The following is a 9686-nucleotide window of genomic DNA, read 5'->3' on the forward strand; positions in this document are numbered from 1 at the left end:
AATGTGTCAACTAAATTTGATGATCACGCACCTTCCATGCCAGGGAAGCAAAAACCAAAGAAATCGCCGTACATTAACCAGAAAAATTGACGGCAACTCTTTCAATTCCTCCGGCACCGCCTGTGGCAGATTCAATTGGGAGAAGCGCATGAGGAGGTCGCCGCGCCGTGCCTCTCCTTCCGGTCTCGCCGTCCTCGTTGCCGATGCTACGGGATTCGTCGAGTTCCGTGTACGGGCTCAACTCCACCCAAGGTCCCTTTCTCCGAGAAGGACTGTATGACGAAGAAAGCAGGGAAGGACACAGCCCATAACTATAATCACATCTACGGGTTTTCTATCACGCGCCTGAGGCTCTTCACGGTTTACAGACTTTTCATTACAGCCCGCGAACCTTCTTCAACAACAGCAAGACCAGCGAGTTCTGCGCCTCTCTCACCGTATCGCCTTCTATTAGAATGACATTGGTCCCAAACATATTAGAACCTCAAGTATCGAACAAGCAGGATTTGAGGTACATGGCCACGATCTTGAGGTTAGTAATGCAGTTGTAATATTGCTTGGGCTTTGCAGAGTTCTAGACACATTTGTTTTGCTAGGAATGATGCTCAAGCTCTGATTTGGGAATTGCCTACTATGGCTAGACCTAATGGGATTCATCCAATATATGTGTATTCTGTTGGGATTTTATTCTTTACGTTGTTGGTTTGGATTTTTTGCAGGAGTCAAGTTGTCCTAATTTTGGAGAAACAAAATCCCACGTACAAGATCCACTGATATGTTAACACCCTACCGTTTTTCAACTGGTTGCAAGGAACGCGAAGACCATTTTCTTAAGTGGGTAAAGATTGCTTAGGTAATTTCTTTGTTGGAATGCACTTAGTCCTTCGTCCAAATGATTGGGGTTCGAAATAAACATTTACTCAAAAAATTTATTGCTCCCATATGTAGACTTTTGTCTCAAATTATTTGTTGTGTGTTTTTTTTTTTAGTTAAATAACAATGTCATTAAATATTTTTTTATTTTTTTACTTACAATTATATAATAACTTTTAGGTTTAAAGTTTCTACCAAATATAATTATTTATTACATGTGTTTAGTATGAAATCTTTTCCTTGTAATGTAGCACACCTGTTGTATTAGGAACATTAGAAGACACTTAATATGAGTATATGATTCTTGAGCATCGTTTCTTTTCTAGAAGCTCAACAACCACTGGATTAAGCACCAAGAGTCCACGCCTTTCATATGTCTTGTATTCAGTGACAATCACATTACAAACTTCCAATTGATGTTGAGACGGTCAGCGTATGTCTCAAGATTTCGAGAATATATTTGTATACATAAATTGGCTCAAAAAAATTCTGCATTATGTTTAATGTAAAGTGTGATGAACTAAATTAAGTAGAAGTCAGGACCTTTTGCAACATTGAACAAAAGTCATGGTAACTTACATTAGTTTGATTAGTAGCCTTATGAAATTCAACATCCAAGACATCAAATTTTATAATATATACTCTTTGTTAATTCATAATGAATTGTTTCAATATCATGTTATACACACTTTTGCACAAATAACCCTAACTCAAGTGTGTAGAATACCTACATAGTAACCCACACAAAGAGGAAGAGATATAAAAAAAAAAAAGATTTCAGAAACCATGCTAACAAAAGATAAGAATTGGAATGAACTTGTTACATATCTGTAGTGCTGTTATTTAACTCCAATCTCGTGGGTTAAACAAGAAATGAAGCTGATAAACAACACACATTGATCTTTGAGTTTTTCAGACCCTTGTCCGTTTGGAACCGAACAGGGTATAGTTAAACTCACGAAAAAAAATTTGTATTGAACATAACAGCATTTGCTTAAAAGCAATCTGAAAAACTAGAACAAATACAAATAGTTCATTTTTTCATTAAACCTCTGTCTCCACTCTCCAAGCTGTCTTCATCAGGGCAATATCCACAACATGACCTCTTCTGTAATCCTTGCAGATGGACAACCTTATTATCAACCAAGTCCTTCACTTTCATCCATTTAAACATCAAACAAACTAACTTAGTTTAACTTGATACATATTTTAAATTGTTACACTTGGAATCTACTTCGTCTTCAATATTATTTATGATCACATCTTGCAAGTCCACAATAACAATCTGAAGTTCTACACCACCAAAAATCTTTTAAGTCTGAACAACAATATAAAGCTCTGCACTCACCGAAAATCTTTTAAATCTGAACAACAATATAAAAGCAGCAACAGCTTAAAATCAGAAGTAGAAGCTAACAAAAATTAGAGCAACGAAAGGAAAATTTCTCATATTAACATCATAATCCATGCTGCTTGAAACCTATATTATCGCAAAAGATGTAGTGCTGGTATTTGTCTCCTATCTCGTGGGTTAAACAAGAAATGAAGGTGATGAACAACACAACAATCTATGAGTTTTTCAGACCCTAATCCATTTAGGAGGGAATAGAGTATAGTGAAACTCAATAAATAAATTTGGATGAAACAAAACATAAGCCTAGTAGCTTGCTATGAAGTCAGCTAAACCACACTTGCAATTGAACAAGTCATAGTAACAATGTTAGAATAAACTTGAAACAAAAAGAAATCAGTAAGTTAATTCTTTACTTAAATAGTGCCTCAGTTAAATCCAGTAACGTCATATGAATGTAGCTTCACCAAGGAGGTTCTCCCTGAAAACAGGGTCTTGGCTCCAAAACACCTCAAACAATTGGATTATATCGTCACCGGCAACACAATGTATTTTAATTATTAGTTAATAGATAGTAGATTAGTATTTATGATGTAGTTGATAGTAGTAATTTTGCTAAGCTACTAATAACTACCAACTAAAATACACCATGCTAATTATTCTAATAACCAAATTACCGCATGTCATAAAACAAATGTTAAAATTATAAAAAACTTAGGGCTACTATATCATAATTGTCCACTAGAATCTCTAAACCCTAATTAGATGAGATCTGACACACAGACACACACAGAGGACTCCAACATTATTGAGAGGCTCAGATTGTGTAACAGCTCTATCAATCACAGTTAATCAGAAGCAGAACTGGCATTAAAAGCTGAATAAATATCCTCATAGCCAACTAAGTAACTAACTCGCTGAATCAATTTTCCTGTTTTAGAATAAGAAATATTAAGACTTGGCTCATATCAAGAAATTCAACCAATTTTTATCCTTTATGCTTCATAGAATATTCTCAGAAGCGCGGATAAATTGTAATCATTGCCAAGAGATTCAAAACATTAAGAAATAAAACGTCAAAACTAGTACTTTATGATTTGAATAACAATGTTTCGGACATTTTCAGAGGAAAAAACAGTGAGAATTTAAGAACCCGAAAATTGAAAACGACCGATAATTAATTTGCGCCTCAAGGACTAGCTCCGAATTTCATTGAACACTTTTGCGTTCGAAAACAAGCTGAAGGCATAGCGAGGCAAATTCAAGATTAGAATCAAACTAAATTCATCACAATAGAGGAATTTTGCCGTTTCTTTGACACAGCTTGAGCCATTGAAAATTAGGGCTAAACTGCAACACGAACGGCGTGGTTTTCGCACGTGCATTGGGACATTCACGTCACGGATCTATCAGAGAAGCCCGGGTAGCTCGTGCAGAGAAATTCGATAAAAATTGGAAGCAAATTTGACGCTGGAGACACTGATTTAGTGATGATGTATTGCAGAGTTTGAATCGCTGCACCTAAACCCCTAAATACGGCAAGAGAAGGAAGGGTGGCTTATGAGCAGAGAGGAGGGAATAGAGAATTATATAGGCGCAACAAAACCTCCTCTAAAGTCTAAAACCCTAGTTTTTTTTGGACCGCAAGCGTTTTTGCCTCATCAAGGGAACCCGCACTTTGTGCCTTTGTAAGTGTAGCGTTGACCCGACCCGTATTGTTTGATTTTTCTTTGGGCCATCCATGGTGTAATCTAGTAGTCTGACAAAATATAAAAATAAAAATAGAGTGCATTGTCTCACAATTCAACCGAAAAAAAAAAGAGTGCATTGTCTGTCCGATAACACGGTTTAGTTTTTTTCAAGGTTCTGAAAATCGAACTGAACTGGTCGATTTAACTGGATTAATCGGAAACCGGTTATATGGTCGGTTCAGTTGACTATAAAAACCAATAAACAAAAAATTGACTAGAGAATCGATCGAATCGGTGATTAATCGGTGAACTGTCAGAATCGGCCAGGTTTTTTAAAGGTTTTCGATTCAGAGTTAGACTTAAAACGTCGCCGTTTTTGGTGTCATATATATATGAAAAAAACACCCTGAAGATGGAAACCCTAGCCGTTATCCCATACCATCATCCCACCCGTCTCTTCCTCTCTGAAATTTGATCTCTGGAGAAGAATCCAGCCCCAAAACCCCTTGGAAGCCGCAGCCACCATCCTCCCTCTGTTTCTCTGACTCAAAGGTGAACCTAACCCTAACCCTTTTTCCACAGCAGCACCCAGCCACCATCCACTCTTCATCGCCAAACTCTTCTCCTCAGGGGGAGAGTGCTGTCGTCACTCAACGTTCATCTTCTCCTCGCCCTATTCTCGTCGTCTGCTCGTGGTTGCTCGATCCTCGTCTCCAGTGAAGTTCCTCCCTCGCCAGATCTGCTCAGAACTACTGTTTGCATCGCCATCTCTGCCCTGGTCATCAATCCCTCCTCTGTCTTCGTCGTTGTCAGCAGCTCTGAACTTGTGTCTCTGTCATCGTGCTATCACCCCTAGAAGTGGTCTCTACAAATCGGCCCTCTTCTCGCCGTCGCCGCACTCGGAGCTCTTCTCACCGTCGCATCTCTCTCTTCAAGCTCTCTATATCTCTCCCACGGTTGCTTACTCACAGTAGCAACCCTTGCTTTCACCTTCATCCTCCGACAGTTGTTGAAGTCTACTGTCCTTTTAATCGAGTTAATTTTTCTAGCTTTGAGTTAATTTTTCTGAAATAATTTTGTTGATTGTTGATGGTTTTTTGTTAATATTTTGTTGATTTCTGATTTTATTGTCCAATTGTAATGGATTCTAACTTCTGAGTTTGTCTTCTGAATTTTTAGATGTAATTGTTAAATGTTGATTGTGTTCTGAAATTACATGTAACTTTTAACTTCTGAGTTTGCTTTTGAATTTCTGGATGTAATTGTTAAATGTTGATTGTGTTCTGAAATTGCATGTACCTTGGTTTGTTGATGTGATTAGAAATTGTATAAATTTTTGTTAATAATTCATTTTTAGTTGTTGATTGTATTTAATTTGTGCAAGTTTGTGTTTGTGTTTGTGATGGTTGCTGATTATAAAAATTTTATTTTATATTTAATTAAACTGGTTGAACTCTGGTTGAACCGTTGAACAGTTAAACCAGTCACCTTACCGGTTCATTGACCGGTTTGGTTTTTGAAACTTAGGTTTTTTTATTCATTCGACCGCTAGTTTAAGGGTGGCAAAACAGCCGAACCTGTGGGATTCACCTTAGAGGTGAGCACAGGTTACGAATACCCGATTACCTGTCTAAACTCGAATCAAACTAATTAAATTGGTTTTGGAATTAACGGATAATTGGGTCCAACCCGAATCAAACCAATGACTCTTTCTAATAATTGGTTCGAGTAACGGTTTTGGGGGTGCGGAACCCGAACCAACCCATAGATCCGACCATATATTAATTAAATAAAAAAATAAAAAGTTAAAATATATTTATGACTTTTAATGTGTTTGGATTTTAATGTCTTTAATGTTTAATATGTTTAGATTTTAATGTGTTTAGTTTTTAATGTATTTGGTGTTTAACATGTTTGAATTATTTCTATTAATGTTATATGTTTATTGTACTTACAGACTTTTTAAGATAAAAATTTTGTTTTTTGATTTTTTTTTATGATTTCTGTTTCATCGAATACCCAATTACTCGAACCGAACCAATCCATTTTTAATCGGTTTGGTTTGGTTTGGGTACATACATAAAAAAACACAAATCCAAATCAAACCAAACCAATTACAATTTAATTAGTTTGGTTCTAATTTCACCTTAAACCTGAACCAACCCGACCCGTACTCACCCCTAATTGACCTGCCAAACCCGAAAAAAAAAAAGATTTGACTAAGATTTAAAATTCGTCAAATAAAAAGACACCTGATAGTTTTGGTGGGGAGGGATAGTCGGATAGGTCGTTTGGAAGGGCGAATGATTTTCTTTATAAAAAAGTGATTAGTGATATAAAAATATATACAAAAATTAACAATGATATAATTTTTAATTATATATCTTTTATTTTTTATTTTTTTGTTATTAATTTTATTTTATACTCTCATATATGTGTTTAAGTTGTATGATTTTTTTTTTAAAATAAAGATAATTTTATTGACAGATATTATTAAAAATAATTCTATTAAAGTTGAAAATTTAAAAGAAGATAGTGAAAAAATTATGTTATAATTTGACTATTTTTATTTGTATTTTATTTTTTATATTATTTTTAATTAATTTTATTAATTTTTTATAAAAAAAATTACCGCCCACACTATAAAGCCAGACAAACTAAGAGATAATATTCAATTCGGTCCCTCAACTTGCAGGTGAATTTCAATTTAGCTTCTGACTCTATTTAGTGTCTAAACTTTATGAATGTGACTAATGTTAGTCATTGAGATAATTTTTTATACACAAAAATGGGACGCTAATGTAGACCGTTAGATGTCACGTTGGACCGGTAAAACGGCGTCGTTTTTGTTTTGTTTTGGCACTCAAATAGTCTAAAAGAGGCATTGTAAGTGGTATTTATTGAAACTTTTCCTCTTAGAGCAAGTGATCCGACATTGTTTTTGGGTTATTTGAGCGCAAAAACCAAAATGATCACATTTTACAAGTTCTAGCATGATATTTGATTGTCCATGTCAGCGCTTTATTAATATTTTGTGTCGAAAATTGTCTCAATGACTAATATGGGTTATATTTATAAAGTTTGGAGACTAAAAAAAGACAATTATAACTTTAGGAATTAAATTGAGGCTCACATATAAATTTAGAGACCAAATTGAATATTAACTCACAAACTAGCATTTTAAGTATGTTTTATTTTAATAAGTGAGCTTATTACGCAAGCTAACGAACTACCTGTTTTGTCATTCTTCATCTCATTTTTCAAGAGATAATAATAATAATATTACAATATTCTTTAAAAATTTATTTTTTACAAAAATATTTTTAAAAATGGAAGCAATAAAAACACTCTCTAAAAATTTAAAACACTGCTAAAAATATTTTAACATAAAACAAATTATAGAAACAAATTTACATTATGTTGTTCTATAGACTGATTTAGTAAAGATTTTTTTTGAAATAGCTTATAATAATTATATTTTAAAAGATAGTTTTCTAAGAATTGTAGGTAAATCAAACTAAAAATAATATTTAATAAATATATAGAATAATAATTATGTTTAGTAAAATAATTTTTAACATTTAAATATAATTATAAATTTAAATATTTATTAATATATAAAATAATATTAAATTTTTTAATTTTAATAAAATTAATAAGGATAAACTAAATTTAAAAAAATTCTTTTACGTATTTTCAAAAGTAACAAAAAAGTCAATAACTCAATCATCAAAGAATTTTATTTGTAAAATACGGACAACTAATGAGGTATTCTTTTTCTAGTTATGTGCTTTCATTTTTTCTGTAGTACAATTCACTCCAATAGTTGGTACCCCATATGAGAGTGTTACTGGATTAATATTTGTTGCTGGCAGCACCCGCTCCGTGAGTAGTTGTATTATTGATATATGTTATGGACCTAAGGTTGCAGGTTCCTGCACCTGTGCATGAGGTGGGTGTGCAGCAAACTCTCTAGTTGCTTCACTCGTTGATAAAATAGCTAGTTTAGCTAGAAGTTTTTCATGTCTTTTGGTTACCTCCTTTTTTTTCTGCAGGCTTACCTTACATGAATTCTCCTTATCTTGTGCGTTATCTTCCGTTTCAAGTTTCCTTCCTAGAATTTCAGCACGAATCCATGTGCCCCAGCCCCCATGCATGTGTGTTTGTAATTGGTCGTGCCTCTATTGCTCCAATGTTGTCACAGTTAGCATCATCATGTCCAATAAAGCCGCAACAAAAACAAAAACTAGGGAGTCTTTAACATTTAAAATCAATCCACATAACACCATTCTTTTGACTGTCCATGTGAATGTCTGTAAAAAGCGGTTTATCAATCCGCATCCTTATCGTGGCCTTAATAAATATTCTGTTCCCGCTGCCTCCATCATAGAGATGGAAATCAAATACATCACCCAGCAACGTAGCCAATTTCTGCCCCAATTTAATGGTCTTACACTGTTCTGGTAAGCTCCACATTTGGACATTAACCACAATCGTAGAAAAATTCATATAGGGTGGATTAAGGTTTCTCTCCTATTTTTCAAGAAATAACCAGGAATTTCTGAAAATCCAAGGACCTCCTTTGAAAATGCGCATCATATCAGATTCTTGTTCAAAGAAAAACTAATAGAGTTTCGATTGAATTTCCTTCGTAATGAAGCCTTTGGGTTTCCTCTAGATGTTGGTCATGGCACTGTGTACCTAGCTAAGATTTGGTTCAAGGTGCTAATATATTATTGGTTGAATTTTCAGGTATAGAAAGGGTGTAACACCTTACCACACAGAACTTTACACCTAGAACGTAAATCAGAGGTGGCGCTATGATCTCTAAAAGTAAAAATACATATATAGATATATTGAAAAAGGGAATTATCTAGGAGTCTTGAAGAAAAGTTAAACAAAATACCAACAGACAAGCGCATCAATCTCGATCAGGTCAACACAGAAAGGTGGATAAGATTGACTAGAAAAGATATATATATATATATATATATATATATATATATATATATATATATATATCAGAGTTCCAAAGATATAAGTAACAAGTTCTAGACTCAGCCTGCGAAGTTAAAGGCCGGCCGACATATAAATACATACATGTAGATTCCAAAAAGACAAGACCACACCTATTTGTTTCAAGTCAATCTCTAAGAGAGACAAAGTAAAATATATACAAGGCAGAGAATCTATTTATAATATGTACATAAATAGAATTCAAACTCTAAATCCCAAAAGAGTTCTTCGCTTCCAAAGAATCTCCAAAATGCTCAGTGAGGTGCCTCCTGATCTACATCTGAAAAAAATAGCAATATATGTATAAAATGGTAACCGAGGGTTCTCAGTATAGTAAAGGTACCCGCATATTTAATATAAAAGGTCCCGGAAAAGCCAGAGGCAATCCTAGAACTTCGACACTCACATTTAAACTTAAGATTCAACTAAACCATAAATTTGGTAAAACTATCTAAGGTATCCAAGTCTCAATCTAACTCTAACTCTACAATTCACTTTCTGTCTCCTCCAATTTAATAGTAATTTAATCCTTCACTTTTCGTTTTCTCCATTCCTCCGAAACCTCAATGGAACAACCCTCGTCATGCCTCCCCCACACGAGAGATCTCTCAGTTGCACACACAGATAAAACAGACGAGGAAAGCACAAGAATATATAGCAGTTACAACAAGTAGAACAAGTAGCAAATAAGTAGAGATAAAGCAGTTAAGCAAACCAATACAATGCACACTCAAGCAAAACATACAAATACACAT

At 34.3% G+C, this 9686-nt stretch overlaps 6 non-coding genes across 6 annotated transcripts; all 6 read right to left on the bottom strand.

Moving 5' to 3' along the window:
• Positions 1-1699: 1699 nt before the first annotated feature.
• Positions 1700-1810, bottom strand: LOC130972370 (small nucleolar RNA snoR97). The gene has a single exon (XR_009083553.1). It is a non-coding gene; the product is annotated as a small nucleolar RNA snoR97 (small nucleolar RNA).
• A 558-nt stretch (positions 1811-2368) lies between these two features.
• On the bottom strand, positions 2369-2477 carry LOC130972369 (small nucleolar RNA snoR97). Its single transcript, XR_009083552.1, has one exon. It is a non-coding gene; the product is annotated as a small nucleolar RNA snoR97 (small nucleolar RNA).
• A 172-nt stretch (positions 2478-2649) lies between these two features.
• LOC130972354 (small nucleolar RNA Z278) lies at positions 2650-2764 on the bottom strand. The gene has a single exon (XR_009083538.1). It is a non-coding gene; the product is annotated as a small nucleolar RNA Z278 (small nucleolar RNA).
• A 270-nt stretch (positions 2765-3034) lies between these two features.
• On the bottom strand, positions 3035-3127 carry LOC130972347 (small nucleolar RNA Z223). The gene has a single exon (XR_009083531.1). It is a non-coding gene; the product is annotated as a small nucleolar RNA Z223 (small nucleolar RNA).
• Positions 3128-3183: 56 nt separating this feature from the next.
• On the bottom strand, positions 3184-3271 carry LOC130972388 (small nucleolar RNA U36a). The gene has a single exon (XR_009083569.1). It is a non-coding gene; the product is annotated as a small nucleolar RNA U36a (small nucleolar RNA).
• Positions 3272-3522: 251 nt separating this feature from the next.
• On the bottom strand, positions 3523-3660 carry LOC130972392 (small nucleolar RNA snoR134). Its single transcript, XR_009083572.1, has one exon. It is a non-coding gene; the product is annotated as a small nucleolar RNA snoR134 (small nucleolar RNA).
• Between the last annotated feature and the right edge of the window lie 6026 nt (positions 3661-9686).

Source organism: Arachis stenosperma, chromosome 3, assembly GCF_014773155.1.
Source record: "Arachis stenosperma cultivar V10309 chromosome 3, arast.V10309.gnm1.PFL2, whole genome shotgun sequence".
NCBI lineage: Eukaryota > Viridiplantae > Streptophyta > Magnoliopsida > Fabales > Fabaceae > Arachis > Arachis stenosperma.